Source organism: Haemaphysalis longicornis, unplaced genomic scaffold, assembly GCF_048455015.1.
Source record: "Haemaphysalis longicornis isolate Haplotype H1 unplaced genomic scaffold, Haemaphysalis longicornis Haplotype H1 scaffold_7, whole genome shotgun sequence".
Classification (NCBI taxonomy): Eukaryota; Metazoa; Arthropoda; class Arachnida; order Ixodida; family Ixodidae; genus Haemaphysalis; species Haemaphysalis longicornis.
In genome coordinates this window covers 79,446,997-79,463,791 of record NW_027526422.1, presented here as the reverse complement: position 1 = coordinate 79,463,791, position 16,795 = coordinate 79,446,997, and positions in this window count along the sequence as shown.

Genomic DNA, 16,795 nt, shown 5'->3' with positions numbered 1-16,795 from the left:
CGTAATTTATCACGTCACCCACAATCCTAATTGTCATCATCGTCACATCTTTACACTAGGACAATAAATGTCGACCTCCCAACACTACTGTCACAGGGGTACAGGTCATTCTTCCTGGATTCGAAGACTGTTTCAGTGGCGAAAACCTGCTCCCGAGTTCAAAGTTCGTTTTGAAGTTGGCATTCCAGCTCGCGGTAAAGGGCGCAGTCCACGTGGTGCGCAGCTAAGCCAGCTCCATCCGCCAGCACTATCTTCCGCATACGGCGGAGTGCCTCTAGCAGCGGCGATGCAGAATATCTGCCCCTGCAAATGCGAGGTCGATTGTGAAGGTGCTGCACGCTGAGCAGAAGGCCTTGCCAAAGCCGAAGAAGGGCGTTGCCGAAAGCTGCTGGATCAAGGTTCAGGTGCAGCGTCGACAGGCAAGCGTTCAGATGCGACGCGAGAGCGAGGAGGGCGCGCTCCTGCGCAGTGGCCTCCGTACAACGCATGGACGCCGCCAGGAGACGCCTTAGTTCCGGGTGGGCTCGCACCAGTAGGGCGTCTTCGAGCTTAAGTGCGCACGAGCCGAGGGCACCGGCCGCATCTTTTAAAGGGGCGCATAATTCGACTACAGTATCATCCGACTGGTTATAAAAGGAAAGCAGGATGCTGCGTTGAGCCGATGCGAGGCTGGGGACCAGTGCGCCTATGTTGCTTATGGCAACGCAAAGCCGCTTAGACACGCCGGTCGGACACTGGTAAAACTTCTGCCTCCTCGTGCGCCGTTCGGTGCATTGAGCGAAATGCACGGCGCAGGCGGCCACAAGCAATGCAAATCTTCGGGCAACTTGGGGTTGTGGCCAGTCTAGGCATATCCAGAGCCGCACCAGCCGGTGCTCGATGGCGTCAGCGACAAACCGTGCCGAGGAACTCGATTTGCCAGCTTGCGGAACCAGGATATCGGCGTCGACGGCAGCCGGAATGGCTGCAAGCAGAGGCTTTTGCGCACTCTCGAACCACTCGATGACAACGGTAGCGCCAAACCATTCGAGGTAACTCTCCATCGCGAGGCGCGGCCGTTGGGAAGGGAGCTGGTCGCATACTGCACTGATAAAGGCCCGGAGGAGCTGGAAGGCCTCTAGGGAGCGGTGTACCAACTTCCCCCGGTCATTCTTTTTGGCAGTTTGCACGAGATTGCTAAGGGCCACGATGCGCGGCCTTATGTGACTGTCCAGAAGGTTGTCGATCTCAGGTGCCGTGATCTGCGTGTAAGACTCGTTCCACGCTTTCGAGAACACCACGTCGGCGGCTCTGTGAAAGTGACCGAGGAGAAGGAGCACGCGACCAAGGTCAGCCACCAAGGATTCCGCCCCCGACAGGCCCTGTACAGCAACCTGGAGGTGCCAGTTTCTTGTACTCCTCCGTATCTCTTCCCTCGCCAAATCAGTTACGGGCCTCTTGCTGAGAGTCTCTACTAAACTGCAGGAGGAAAGCACGCCCAGTAGGTCATGCGCATCCCTACGGTCCTTAAGGCAGAAGGCGTCATGAAGTCGTGCCAACAGTGCACGCGCCTGAACTTCGACCCCCGTGAGCGCGGGGTCCGGTGGGGGTGGTCCTCCTGCCAAGCGAAGCTCCTGAAGAAGCGCTTCTAACACGCGGTAGTTCAGTCGTCCATGTTCAGCTCTTGCTGCTGTGGCGGCCTTAAGCCGGCAGCCTAATTCTTCCACTGCGGAGATTCCTTGCTGCAGAGCGTGTTGACGGAGGAGAGTCAGCGGCTCGTCGCCGAGGCAATCTTCCCAACGGCGCCACTGCTGTGCACGGTCACCAGCTCGGGCCACGCTATCGGCTAGGAACAGCTGACAGAGTGTGGCGTGGTCACGCACTGCACTTTGCCGATCCTCGCTCGACTCGACGGCGGAAAGCTCAAGCCTCAAGTGAAGTGTGCCGCCGGCTGCCAGGGGCTCCCAGCGGTCCAGCGCCATGCAGGGAAGCTCTGCCAACGGCTGTGAGATCCGACCCAGCAACTGATGACGCCGCCATCCCCGCGTGCGTTGCCACAGTTGCACGTTGAGAACACTGTGACGCCAGTCAGGTACGTCCAGCACAATCTCATTGTCCCATCGGGGCGCGGATGACTTACTTCGCAGGGAGCTGGTTACCTTGTCGGCGGGCTCTATCCAGGCGCTGACGTAGGTGTCTACCGGTTCCCGCAAACCCTCGGCATGCACCAATCGTGCGATTACCTGAAGGCGAGGCGCCGGAAGCGCTGCAGCCCGCTCGGTGATTGCCGCCTCACCATGCGCGGCGAAGACGTCGGCGTACACGCGTCGCACGTATTTACGGAGCTTTTCCGTGCTTGCATGGAGCGGCCGCGTTGGCTTCCCAATACAGTCTTTACTCAGGCGCACGCACTGGGCGCATAGGCGCAGTGCAGTGCCCTGGCTAAGGTCCCCCATGGGACGCCCCGGCTCGGCGCACAGCCCTTGTATTATTGTTGGTCTGTGCTTTGTACACAGCACATGTGCACTTAAAGAAATTGGCCCCAGTTTTGGGCAAAATAATAAAAAATACGAAGATTTTTGTTCTTTAAACACAGGGTTTGCTCACAAGAACAGTCGTTTGCCCCTAAAGATAGGATATTTTATTTTCCTTTCAAAGAAAGGTTACTTCGGTTACTTAAAAAAATCATGGCTAATTTTGTCAACGGCAATAGGACAACCGTTTGTAAAATCAGCACAACTATCACCATTACGGTAGTCTTGTTTTGTATTCGAGTGCGTTTGCTGTTTGCCGTAATCGACTCGGCTGGCTGGTGTGCAGCAGGACGCATTGAGGGGATATAAACAATTTGCCTGCAACGCTACCCGACAACCGGTTCACAGCAAAGTAAAGAATGGAGTGTGTTGCGCTATTCATTACCGTTGATTTGCGGGGGGTTCTCATCTATAAGGTAGGAGAGAAGTTGAAAGCATGTGGGAACCTATTAAGTTGGCATTTCCTGCAGTCAGCGGGGTATGCTCACAAAACAATTTCATAGGCTCGGCCTTGTAACTAACGCGACCTAGTAGATACTATGGAGCCTCTACATCAAAAGTTATATATTTTGCTCAGCAGAACTTTGCCACCACAAAACCTTTTTTAACATACCTAATATTTTTATATATGGCGGCTCCAATTTACGCCCATAGTGTCTGGCCCAAATAAACAGTAATAAATAAATACTTCAAATAATCATCAATTTACAATATATGGACAGCAGTGTGTTCTCCGGTATATTTTTCGAGGTCACAGACCGGCCGCTTAATACACCTCAACGTTTCAAACAACCACAATGCCAGAAGGCGAACTTTTGAACCCGTCCACACGCTGGTGTCGTTATCCACAGCGTAAATGAAACATCGCTTCAATTCTTGCGAGAGACCAAACAAGAACATCCGCAAATGGTTCCGCTGCGCCAAGCTCTGAAAATCGGAGGATAGAGTAAGCATTCCTCCTCCCGCTCCTCCGCCTTCTACGGCTCCTTCTCCTGTTTAAAAAGCTTTCTTAAACATATCGTGGCGGGTATGTGCTTGTCTCTGGGCGGACAGCATTTATCTAGATTTCGGAATTCGCATACAAGATTAAGAGTATGATCACGGATTTTTCTTTTTCAACTTTTCCGGTGCTTCTGTTGTAAGTTATTGATACATTTATTCATTCCTTTGTAGGTGAATTCCCAGCAGAGTTTTTTCCTCCGCGCACTGCACCGGGATGAATTGTTGTTTGTGACGAATTCCCCAATACCCCATGGCGAGTATGTGCAACTGTGTCAGTATGCATTGCTTACGAAGAATAACAGCAGCGCTTGGTTGCCGGTACGGAGGCCAACCTGTACCCGCGGCTTAGAATACGATAAGCGCGATTATTACATCTTCCTACGGATACTGACTGACAACGTTAAACACCAAAGGGTGACGTCCGTCCTAATGTCTTATGCAATGAAATCTTAACGTTAGGTTTAAAGTTAGGTAACCTTCAAGATAAGCTTCACGTCTGACCGAGCAACGTGAAACGGTAGAACATTTCGCCGGGAGGGATATATATTTGGGTCCTTTATGTTTTACAGCTGCGTCCTCGTTTTGATTTCGGTACAACGCGACCTCACAGTAAGTGACTGGTGACTTGATCTGCTTTTCTGTTCCATGATATCGCTGCTCTAGCACACAACAGGAAGGATACCGCTGTTCGCGTCCTGTGTCAATACATAAAGTACAACTTTTTGCGAGAAAATGCGGGTTCACTGTTATCATTATTTTTTTATTAATACCGCAATCTTATTTACCAATACAGCATGATGTAAAAGAAGCTGATAAAAATGACTGATTTGACACATTCAAGCAGGCAGACTCCAATAAAAAGCATGCACAGCTGTGACTCAAAAACAGACAGTCAACTTTGTGTCAACGCTAGATTGGAGAGATCGGTATGGAGTACAATTATTCTGTGATGTTAGGAACACTTCAAACACTTAATACCTACATCGAATAGTAATAATTATGATGCGGCGTGTCACTGTCTTCTGTAGCCAGTTTGAAATTTAGGATTAATATTGTAACGCAAACGTAAGGTCTTGCGACGTGCTAGAAGAGAAAATTTAGTTCTTTTTTGGAACGAAAGGAAACCAAGTTTCACGATACACGTGAAACTTGTTGGTGAGTACTAGAAAGAATAAACAGCGTGCTATAGAGACGAAGACGAAAAAGACACTAAGTTCACATACATGGTGCTGTACGTCTTCTTTGTGTGTACTTCGTCTTCGTCTCTTTAGCGCCCAGTTTATTCTTTCCAGTAGCGATGAACCAACTAGCTCAACAACGTTTGTTGGTTGTGAGGTCTCTTTAATTGAATAAACTGTGCGAAACTCGATCACTATTGTAGGGACAGGTGATTATGGCTGTGAAGGGACACCTGATGCGCATCCAGAGGCATAGCTTTGGGGTCTCTGGTTTGGGTGGGTGCGAAAGAAGGGGTACAGCTAATATGCAGAGGTACACATGAAAAGGTACACCTAATATTTGAAAATCGGACTGAAAGGTTTGTGTGCAATGAAATACCTTCTGCCTGATGTCAATATTTACGGGAAAATATATAATTACATATATATAATTACGGGCAGTAGCATTCGCTACTGCCCGTAATTGTATATTTGTTGAGCGCACACACCAGAGCGGAGGTGGTGCTCCTTAATACTTGTTTCCAGGGGAACAGGCAGCGCCCTTCTCGCGGGCACCTAGCCACGTGTCGGCGCTGTCCATGGCATCGCGGTAATGGACAGAGTCGCCAGCCCTACACACCATATATTATGTACACGAGCTCGCTTCCCATCGTAACTCCCGTTGCATGCGATAGGTGTTGACGAAAGTTCCCGGCAGTATTGGCACTGCAGACAGAGCAACACCATGCAATTGCAGTGAGCGACGTGAGCGCTCACTTTTTACTGCTGCCAAAGCGTTTGTTCTCATTACGTGTGGCCTCATGTCCTTGCGCCATGCACCAAGTGCACGATACAGTTTATATATAGCGCATTACTGACGGTGTCGGTGGAACTTTCTCCCGACTAGGAGCAATAAAAGTAAATTTTCACATATGCTGCTGCGTGTGCGTTTTCATGTGACTGTGATTGCAAAGCGCCGTATTTCAACACATAAACCGCGCTTGTAAATGTGTTCTTATGCAAGGATATCAATAAATAAACAAATACACCGGAATAAATAAATACACTGGATTGGATTGGATTGAATTTTATTGGTTTGGAAATCGTTTTAGCCACAGGAAGCATGATAATCAGCTAATCCTAAACAACTCGGAAACCTAACAATAACCAGCTGAACCTTAACTCACGCAACGTATATCTCGGCGTAGCCGAGTTAAGCCACGGCTAATTTTCTACTAATTTCTCCTTGCTCCCTGACCCATTACGATCTCTTGTCCCTGAACGTTACACCTATCATCTTCCCTTCCATTTCTCGGTGAGACGTCCTCAATTTAACTTGTACCCTTCTTGTGAACCTCCAAGTTTCTGCCGCGTAGGTGAGTACCAGTAAGATTCAGCTGTTATACAATTTCACCTTCAGGGACAATGGTAGGCTGTCATTGATAATTGGGAGTGCCTGCCGAACGCACTCCACCCTGTTCTTATGCTTCTAATTATCTCTACCTCATGGTTGGGATCCGGGGTCACTACTTGGCTATTCGCTTACCACTTCCAATGCTTCGCCACCTATCACAAACCGCTGTGCTCTGCCGAGGGTATTGAACTTTATTTTAGTTTTTCCCATAATAGTTTTCAGGCCCACGATTCATTCACTATGCTTCTCCAGTGCAGTCAAACCGATATCCAGCGCTACATTTGCGAAAATGTAATTGCCCACACAACAATTGGCTGAGTACTTCAGTCTAGCCATCGTACCTCCGACTTTTACTGCCCATTCCGTGATAATGCGTGTAAGATTGTGGCTGGCTTCCTGTGTAGTAAGCTCTGCTCCCTCGGTTACAGCTAAATATCGGTTCTGCAGCGCGATCCTGCGCGATCTGCAGTGCGATTCTTCAACTTTTGTCTTACTGTTAGCTGATTGATTGGCTTCTTTCGTACTAGCTTGTTACGGTCCCTACTCAAATCTAGCCTAATTGGAGATCGTACCATACGGTGGGGCTTCTCTTCCGCACACTTCCACATCCAGCACGACTTGGAGCAGTGGAACTCCGTAAATTCAAATTGACTTGAGGAAACCTCAATCGTGGTTTTAAGGAGGAGCGAGACGGGAGAGGAAAAGCATGAGAGTAGAACCGGAAAGTGAAGGGAGCCATTTACTTGGCAGAGGCACCAGATGACTATCGTCTTTCGTCGACATTTGCAATGAAAGAAGCAGATACGCGGCCACTTTTTTTGTGGAACTTTCGTCTTCTCCCGGTTAATGTCGCTTCATCAAGATAGCTTAGGCTGCCACAAGGGGAAAATATATAAGACCCGAATACTTTTTTTTTCGACTCTAAAACATAGCGGCTCGCCGTGAAGAGTTCCTAGATTGCGGTTCGACTGGACTATCCCTTAACCGCCCATCCGCACTTGCACTATTTTGCTTTCGGCACATCAAGAGGAGGAGAAAATGAGGAGAGAAAACTGCACAATCAAAGCGGACGCTCGTTCGATGCCTGCCACACCGACCCTTTTAGGGATTAGAGCTGAAAAGGAAGAGCCCGTGGGTAGATGTTCTGAAGAATGTAAATTAATTGCAGTTTCTACAACAGTGCGCATGTCTGAGCCAAGGTGCAGTTTTGCCGCGTACAACTTCCAATTTTTTAAAGACAACAGTGAGTGCCTCTTTCAAAATGAACGTATGGCAGTGACTGCTTCGTCTGAATTACAGTTGGATAGCGCAACGCAGCAAAAACGCATTGCTGTGGTAAGTCAAAACACTCGAGCGCCATAAAGTCCGCACGCAACATTGGATCGAGACCCCGCATGCATCACATCGCGTCAACAAAACAAGTTTGTTCGCAAGCTCCTTCACTTTAGAGGTGTTTCTGCTTTCGCGGAGGTTGCTCAACTAGAAATTTATGATCGGCGCCATGGTAAGAGACGCCGGAAAAAAAAGCCGTAAATGACTTCCAAGGGTTGTCAGAATTCTCATCCCAGAACGTCCTTTTGTTCGCATCTGCACGTCGTTACGGCGGCAGTGCTACTAGTGCAATAAAGAAGTTTGGGACAATCACATATACGGCGTACACTCCTAAGTGTTCCCCTTCGGCGAATTTACAACCAGCTTTAAAACAAAGCAAGGTGAAAAGCTGCGCTGAAAAATAATGGGCTGTTGCACCGTTGCGTACTCAAACGTGCAGTGACCCGTTTTAAAACCGAGAGAATTCCCCCATAAAAGAAAATTGCTTCCTTGCGCTCACAAAAAATTATTGCTGCATCCGATGGACGGATATTTCAAAAAATGCGAATCCAGTTGTCGTAGCAGAACTGCAGGAGTAGAACTTGAGCCCGAGGAAATGCCATCAGGACTGATGAAATTAGATACCTCGGCTTCCTTCCACAGAGATTGCTAGACGACGCAGACAAATTAACCTGGTTGATAATATTGGAATACTGGAGCTTTCCTTCCCACAGCGTACCCTTGGATGTTCTACGACCTCGTGTGAACCAAGTTCTTGAAAATGTTTCGTATACTCGAATATGCCTCAGCGTAGTCGAATATTACTCAGTATTTGTATTTTAGCGTCCACTGTGTGTAAGCTAGAATCATTACAAAACAAGGTATTTGGGTTCCATTTCCGCACCTCCGCGAGCAAATTGTCGTCTTATTCCGATTATAAAGTAGCTGTCATTCCGGCCATTTTCGCAGCAGTGCGAGGGCGACATGCTTGTTTAAGTTCACAAAACTTCAAAATACTTTACTCTAATAGGAGCACAAAATCTCTTATGTACTACTGAGGTCTCGTAAGAAAACCCCCTCCGATATTTATATTCCTCCTTCTTGCCACATCTGCCATCTTCACAGCTTAAATCGCTCGTGCAAAAACTGTTAAATCCGAGAAAGAATCAATTGATAATTCGGCAAGTACCGAATAGGAGCTGCACTATTTCAGTTCAAGGTTAAAGTGATGCTGAGCTCGCTCAAGCGGCCGTTTACTGGTGGGGCAAAAAAGTGTGAGTTAAGCCTTCTGGGCAGTCTGTCTTCAAAGACTGCTTGCGTAATTTCGAAAGCGCATTTACGATAGCGTGCACCCTTAATATAGCCCAACACACGCGGAGGAGAAGTTGCAGAGAAAAATGACCAACCACGACGGGCGGCCGAGGCGATGACAGACATGTAGTTCACGGGCCATCTACTTGTACTTGACACATGGAGAAACATAGTATGTTTCTTGTGGTAGGGTGAACTTACTTTGGGGCCTACGCCTATGAAGGGTGCGCGGCGCGCTTCGGTGCCTGCTACTTGGGGGCGAAGTTCGTCGTCCAAATCTGCTCCCCGGGGGCCGCGCTGAGGGCTTCACGCTCACAGAATATCTCAACGCGTCCACACAGCGAAGACAACTTTTGATTGGCATGCTATAAGAAGTGGAAACGGGATCAGATGTAAAAATAGCGCCGCCGCCACCCGTCGCACACGAGTAGCGCCGCCACCACAAAGAATTGTTCGACTTGCGCGCACTTGCTTTGCAGTGTGCGCCTCTAACCGGTTTTTGACCGACTTTTCAACTTCCACCAAATGTATTCTTGGAGGCCCTCACTGTGATGTGGTAACGCTGTAGGTATTTTACCAAAACTGGGGCCACATTTTGGCGTCTTTCACCCGAACGTTTTATGTAAGACTTACCCAACCGGGTTTTGCGATGTGCAGCGTGCTTCATCTGTTAGCTTAAAACAGTGATGAATTTGACACCAAGAATCAGTGTATTTGCGATAATTTGTGACGCTCTCCAATTTTATAACAAATAATCAGGTTGGGTTGGAACATAGGCTTTTATTGTACTTTAACTAGTTTTGTAATTACTGACAATATAAAAATAATCTGATGTAGTTAACAACACCCTCATTCATTGCTGGGTGGTTTGTTGCTGGAAATTTATCATTTCCTATTTTAAAGGTGTTGTGCCACCAAATTTTAAGTCTGGAAAAAGCCTGCTGTAGGCTTTCTCTGTATGCAGGGAACATCAACACGAAGTGCTGGGTACAGCAAGCGCTTAATATATATTGTAATTCGCTTCTAAAAAGTACCTCAAAGCTCTTCTGGGGATCTAGACCCATCGCTAGCGCCTCTAACCATGACGTCAGTGAATTGCCAGCATAAGGAAGTTTGTGACGTAATACCACGCTAGCGACTCGAGCGACGTCAACGTGAACTCCAGTTACCACAGTTTGATCGCTCGGTCGTATTAGTCACACTAGGCCGACACGACGGCGACGACGACGAGTCGCCCAGCCAACTGAGGTTTTTTGAGGTTTTTTTTAAGGGGCATGGTTTGCATATCTATGGTTTTTATTTGTTTGTCTGCATCCGAGGATGCAGACAAAGAGTCTGTGTCGGAGCTGTCGCGCCTTGACATGGCGAGTCGGCGTGTTTACTTCCGTGGTGAAGCATGTGTGTGCGGGAGCAGACGCCGCAGTAAAGTGGCAGCGCACCGCAGCGCCGCATGGTAGACACACGTGGCAGAGTGTCCTCGCAACACTGTGACGTCACTACTTGAATCGGCGCCCAGAAACTGTAACCGAATCCTGTTAACATGAATCGTGCTATAATAAATTTTTTACTCAGAATATGTGCATGTGAGAGTGTGATGACTGGCGTCCCACGAGTGCGGAAAAACCCGGACGACGGCGCAGAGCAGGTTCCACGAGAAGAAGAAGAAGATGGTGACCGGGCCAGTTTCTATTAGATGGTGTGTGCCAGGAGGGGAGTAGCATCATCATGGAGGGCTGGCCTAGGTAGCGGAGCGAGCGGTGGAGGTTCCGGAGGGCTGCTGGACCAAAACGACCGGCAGGCGGGTCGAGGCTTTCGTGGCTTTCTAGGTTCGAGGCTCGTGGTCGCTCCAGCGGGGTGATGTCGACGGGCCTGTGACGCGGAAGACCGACGTCGCCGTTCGCGAAGCTGTCAGATCGCCGCGACGTCCCTGGGAGTCGCAGTTCCGAGGCAAGGCCTAGCGAGCGGAGCCAGCGGCGCGTGACTCAGCGGAACTGCGACTGGTCCGCCGTCTTCCGAAACCCTGCAGCGAGGGCGTCAACGCCGTGGCGACTGAGCGCCATCAATGTGGGACCGAGCGTGAGCGTGGCATTGATTTTTTTTTTCCCGCTTCTTTCCCGAACTCTAGTGGGTCGGACCTGTTTGTATTTTTTTATTTCGCTTGTGTGCGCGTTCCGTTTCCAATATATTCAGTGTTGAGTTACCTGTTCAAGACCATGGCGTCAACTTTCTTGTGATCTTCCTCCGCGAGTCACACACCCCGTCTGCTTAACCCCAACGTCCTCACAATTTTTGGCGTCCGCGACAGGACCTTGCTCTACTTCCATCTGAAGAGCTTAAGCAGGCAAGTGGGTGTGACGAACGAGGATGGATTTCGAGAAGTTGATGCTCATCGGCAAAGAATTAGGGCTGTCAGGTCAGGATCTCAGAGAATGGATCGACGCTGAACGCGCGAAAGAAAGAGAGAAGCGTGCGACCGAACGCGAGGCGGCTAAAGAAGCCGCGAGGTTAGCACAGCAGACGGAGACCGAGACCAGAGCTCGAATTGAGGCTGAACGCGCCATGCTTGAACTGAGGCTACAACTTCAGGAACGGTCGCAGGGTTCCAACGCTAGTTCGGACGCCATGGGAAGTGACACCGCGACTGATGCGGCACAAAGCTTCCACAGCCCTCACAAGTTGATTCCTGCTTTTAATGAGGAACGAGACGAGCTCGACGCTTATATACAGCGGTTCGAGAGAGTGGCAGCAAGCCAAGGTTGGCCTTCGGACAAGTGGGCGCTCTCATTACACTTGTCCCTTACAGGTGAGGCGCTCAGTGCCGTTGGCCGCATGTCGTCCGACGATGCACTGGACTACACGAAACTGAAAAAGACCCTTTTACAGAGGTTCAGGTACACCGAAGAAGGGTACCGGTGCAAGTTTAGGGAATCAAGGCCGCTGAACTCAGAAACAGGTCGTCAGTTTGTTGGTCGTCTTCTCGGTTACTTCGACAGCTGGCAGGAAATGGCGAAAACGGAGCAGTCGTACTCCGCGCTCCGGGACAAAATGGTGTCCGAGCAATTCCTGAGCCAGTGCGACGAGAAGCTCGCCATTTTCCTCAAAGAAAGGAGCTGCAAGAACCTGGACCAGCTTGCTGAGACGGCTGATCAATACCTCGAAGCTCAAGGCTTAGTCAACCTGGGCAGAGGAAGGGAAGAAAAGAAAGACAGTGGCAAGCCCCCTGGACTCCCTCGCGCTCCTGATTATCATGATCGCAAGACGACCAAGCCAAATTGTTTCTTATGCAATAAGCTAGGGCACCGCGCGTCAGACTGTTGGGCGAAGTCACAGGTTTCCAGCCAGCCCAACAAGAAAAACGCCTTCTGCCTGAGGGGCCGCAAGCACGGACACCGATACCAGGCTGAAGCTTGCTGCAACCTGCCAGAGAACGTGAGACAGGTTCCCTGCGCAATGACCGGACCCAAAAACTCTCCAGTAGAGGCATGCAGCAAGTCTCGACGACGCCAAGCTGTGCGAGTGTCTCCAGCAAACAGCACGCCGACAACCGAGCTGGAGAGAATGCCAACGTCGGGAGGACTTCTGGAAGGCCAACCCGTGGTCGTCCTGCGAGACACTGGCTGTAATACAGTCATCGTGAACCGCTCTCTCGTTGCTGACACCAAGCTTACAGGAGGCATGAGCACCGTCCAACTATTAAATCGAACGTGTCTGCCCCTGCCGGAGGCAGATGTGGAAATCGATTCCCCGTTCTTCTCAGGCCGCGTACTTGCGTCCTGCATGGACGACCCCTTGTGCGACGTCATTATAGGGAACATTGAGGGGACTGGTGATGCCAATACGGAAGACAATCGGAACATCAGACGAGAGGAGCCTCACGAAAAGGAACCAGTCATTGCAAGCACGGTGCTTGGACAAGGCAGCGTCCGCGTCCCAGAAGACCTGCGCGGTCGGAACCTGCCATCGTCTTCGCGAGCTGCAGCAGGGTTGAAGACCCACATGCACACCAACGCAGCAAAAAGCGAGGCTCCGACAACAATGCCGCAGGTACCTGCCGTTGCTGACAGCCCCTGCAATATCACCTCTGCTGACTTATGTGCGCTTCAGCAGCAAGACCCTTCTCTCCGAAAGTTTTTCGGCGAGGTCGGCAGAAAGGTCACACTCAACGCAGCGGCGATCGAGTTCGTGAAGAATGCTGGTATTCTTTATCGACGGCATCAGTTGCCCTCCGGAAAAGGAAGAAGGCAACTCGTCGTCCCCAAGGAGCTACGAGGCATCGTCTTGGACAAGGCCCATCAAGGAACCCTCGGCAATCACAGGGGCATCAGGCGAACCATGGAGCGCGTCTGCAAGGACTTCTACTGGCCGGGGATGCAAGCTGACACTGCACGCTTCGTAAAGTTGTGTCGCATGTGCCAGACGGCTGCGCCTAAGCACCGAGTAGCCACGGGAGATCATGGCGGAGATCGAGGGATTTCGGCGTGTTGCCATTGATCCGGTCCAGCCCAGCGCCTAGAAGAGAAACCACTCCACAGTGTTCAAGATGCCACACGCACCCAACGACGAAGTTGCGGGTGTGTCATTCCCTCTAACCCCTGTTTTATTACCGACTGCTCGTGCCGAATAACCTTTCCAAGCCACAGACAGAGTAGGCACGGAAGATCACCTTTGTCCCATTTTTTTTAAGTAGGCAGTTTATTCTATAGAGTGGATTTAAGAGTGGCAAATGCTGTTTCTTTTGTTGCTTTCGCTTCCATTGGGTTAGAGACTGCTTTGTACTGTTTCGGACTGACTGCGAAGGACCTTCACTCCGGCACGTTCCTTCCGTGCCCTGTGTAGCCATGAGTGAACATTTTTGTGTGCCGAGTTTTGTTTCCCCAAACAAACCTCTCGAGAAGGGGGGTGAATGTGATGACTGGCGTCCCACGAGTGCGGAAAAACCCGGACGACGGCGCAGAGCAGGTTCCACGAGAAGAAGAAGAAGATGGTGACCGGGCCAGTTTCTATTAGATGGTGTGTGCCAGGAGGGGAGTAGCATCATCATGGAGGGCTGGCCTAGGTAGCAGAGCGAGCGGTGGAGGTTCCGGAGGGCAGCTGGACCAAAACGACCGGCAGGCGGGTCGAGGCTTTCGTGGCTTTCTAGGTTCGAGGCTCGTGGTCGCTCCAGCGGGGTGATGTCGACGGGCCTGTGACGCGGAAGACCGACGTCGCCGTTCGCGAAGCTGTCAGATCGCCGCGACGTCCCTGGGAGTCGCAGTTCCGAGGCAAGGCCTAGCGAGCGGAGCCAGCGGCGCGTGACTCAGCGGAACTGCGACTGGTCCGCCGTCTTCCGAAACCCTGCAGCGAGGGCGTCAACGCCGTGGCGACTGAGCGCCATCAATGTGGGACCGAGCGTGAGCGTGGCATTGATTTTTTTTTCCCGCTTCTTTCCCGAACTCTAGTGGGTCGGACCTGTTTGTATTTTTTTATTTCGCTTGTGTGCGCGTTCCGTTTCCAATATATTCAGTGTTGAGTTACCTGTTCAAGACCATGGCGTCAACTTTCTTGTGATCTTCCTCCGCGAGTCACACACCCCGTCTGCTTAACCCCAACGTCCTCACAATTTTTGGCGTCCGCGACAGGACCTTGCTCTACTTCCATCTGAAGAGCTTAAGCAGGCAAGTGGGTGTGACGAACGAGGATGGATCTCGAGAAGTTGATGCTCATCGGCAAAGAATTAGGGCTGTCAGGTCAGGATCTCAGAGAATGGATCGACGCTGAACGCGCGAAAGAAAGAGAGAAGCGTGCGACCGAACGCGAGGCGGCTAAAGAAGCCGCGAGGTTAGCACAGCAGACGGAGACCGAGACCAGAGCTCGAATTGAGGCTGAACGCGCCATGCTTGAGCTTTCTAACGAAATATAAAATGTTTGCAAAAAAGAATGCACAAGCAACAAATTTGGTGGCACAACACCTTTAAGCACGCGTTGAAAATTCCATAGTTATAATGCTTAAATTAATCCTCTTGGTGTCAGTTATGTCTCCCACGCAGTTATCCAAATCCAGGCTACAATGAATTCACTATGTCCACCTTTTTTTTGATGATGTCAAGAATCGGTGGGGATTAAGAGGATGTGTATTACTCGCAATCTGTGATTATGATATGAATCCCATACCCGAATTAGCCTACACTTTTTTTCCTTACCGTTACTCTATTTGTATGTTCAAGGTTTCGCTATCCATCGTTCGGTCTCGTCGACGCCAAACACTGTATTCTCGCGTGAGGTGGAATTTATGTTCGCCATATTTAGGCGAATCTCTGCTAAGCTATGCGCGAACTTCGCCATGATGCCTTAACGCGCACAGTCACGTAAACGTCTATCGAAAATGTGAAATTCTCGGGTTGCGTAGAACGTATAATGCTCTGCCGCTATAGAGTACGCGGTACAATACGGCACTATTTCATTTGATACCTGCAAACATGTTTATGAACTGCTTTTACATCAAGGTTTCCCGTCAATTCCCGCAACATGAATGAACGAAATAAGTGGAATTGTACATTACAGTTGCAATGTTGCAATGGTTGGCCCCTTTCATTTTAGGAGTAGATATAGCAGCAAAACACAGGAGCAAAAAGATTTCTTTAGCAATGGTAAGCGAATAGTAGTAAGAGTATGCTGAAAAGCACCTTTTTAAAGATCTTCTACGCATCCCTAAGAATCGAGCAAACATGCACTATCGCTTCAGGGCGGAACTAGTACGTATCTGTAATGTCTCTTAGTAAGTTGACTTTCAGGCAACTCCTGGAAAGTTTACAAAGTTGCCCATGTTTTCGGCATGCAATCGGAAGGAAGGCGCTATGCTCAGGGTTGTTGCGTAAAACTGGATCTAAATTATTTTGCGAGAGGAGCTTGGGCTAGAGAACGTAGAGATTTAGTAATATGCTCCACCGGACTCGGATTGCCCCAGGGAGACAAACAGGACGCCGCCGAGGGACCAGACGCCGGATATGTTTTCAACTTGGAGTGTCAGGGGTATATTGAGCCCAGAGTAAGAGGCCTAGTATGCATGGCACCATTCGGTGAATAAATAAATCCTGGACGGCCGCACTTTCTAAGCTATATTTATAAAGGAATGGCGGATTGCCTTAAAATACAAGGTTATGGTGTTGCCAGGTATTAGCTATGTAATCGGCTCCGTCCAATTAGTTACGTAAAATTTGAACTATTTCGTTCTCTCTAGTACGAGTGATTACAACAAGAAGAAAGCTAATTGAGTTGTCTCGGAGCATATTTTGGGTGAACGTCATACAATTTGAAAGATTATTTTTTACAAATGTGTTCGAACACTTTGTTTAATAAAAACTACAAACTAAGAGCAGATCTAACTCTAATATTACTAAAACGGCGTACGCTAAATTACAGCTTTTTCAATTTTTCTGTTAAGGTTCTCCCCGCTGGTCGGGGAGTGCCTACCTCATGGCGCGTTTGAGAGCGTTTAGGGGCACTTAACGCTGAAAGAAAAATACCTAGTTGTTTTCCGGTGAGAAAAAATGACCGTTGCTGTAACGATTAAATATTAGGGTAAACACTTGTGTGATCCTACGAGATTTTATCTCGTATCTCCACCGTAGCAGGTGAATTGCTACCTTTGTGATCTGTGTTTCTTTTTCTTTTAGGGTTTTTATTTCAAATATGGACAAACATAAATACAAAGACTTTTTACGGATCATGACACTTAATATAAAAGGCGGAACGAATAATCTGTAATTCCGTGAAATAAATGACTTGATTGATTGATTGATTGATTGATTGATTGATTGATTGATTGATTGATTGATTGATTGATTGATTGATTGATTGATTGATTGATTGATTGATTGATTGATTGATTGATTGATTGACGATGACACTGGTCTAGTGGGCCCGTGCAATTAGGAAATCCGGGACGATCTCCCCTAACGAGAATTCTGAGCAGAGGCAAGCATGCCGTGTATAAGTGCATTCTTGGCGCCTTGACGTTTTTGCTCTCGGAGATGAAACCGCTGGGGGGCATAGGTCTACAGCTGTGCTGTGTCTCAAGTTATTGAAGTACGAAGCGTTCTGGCGAGAGG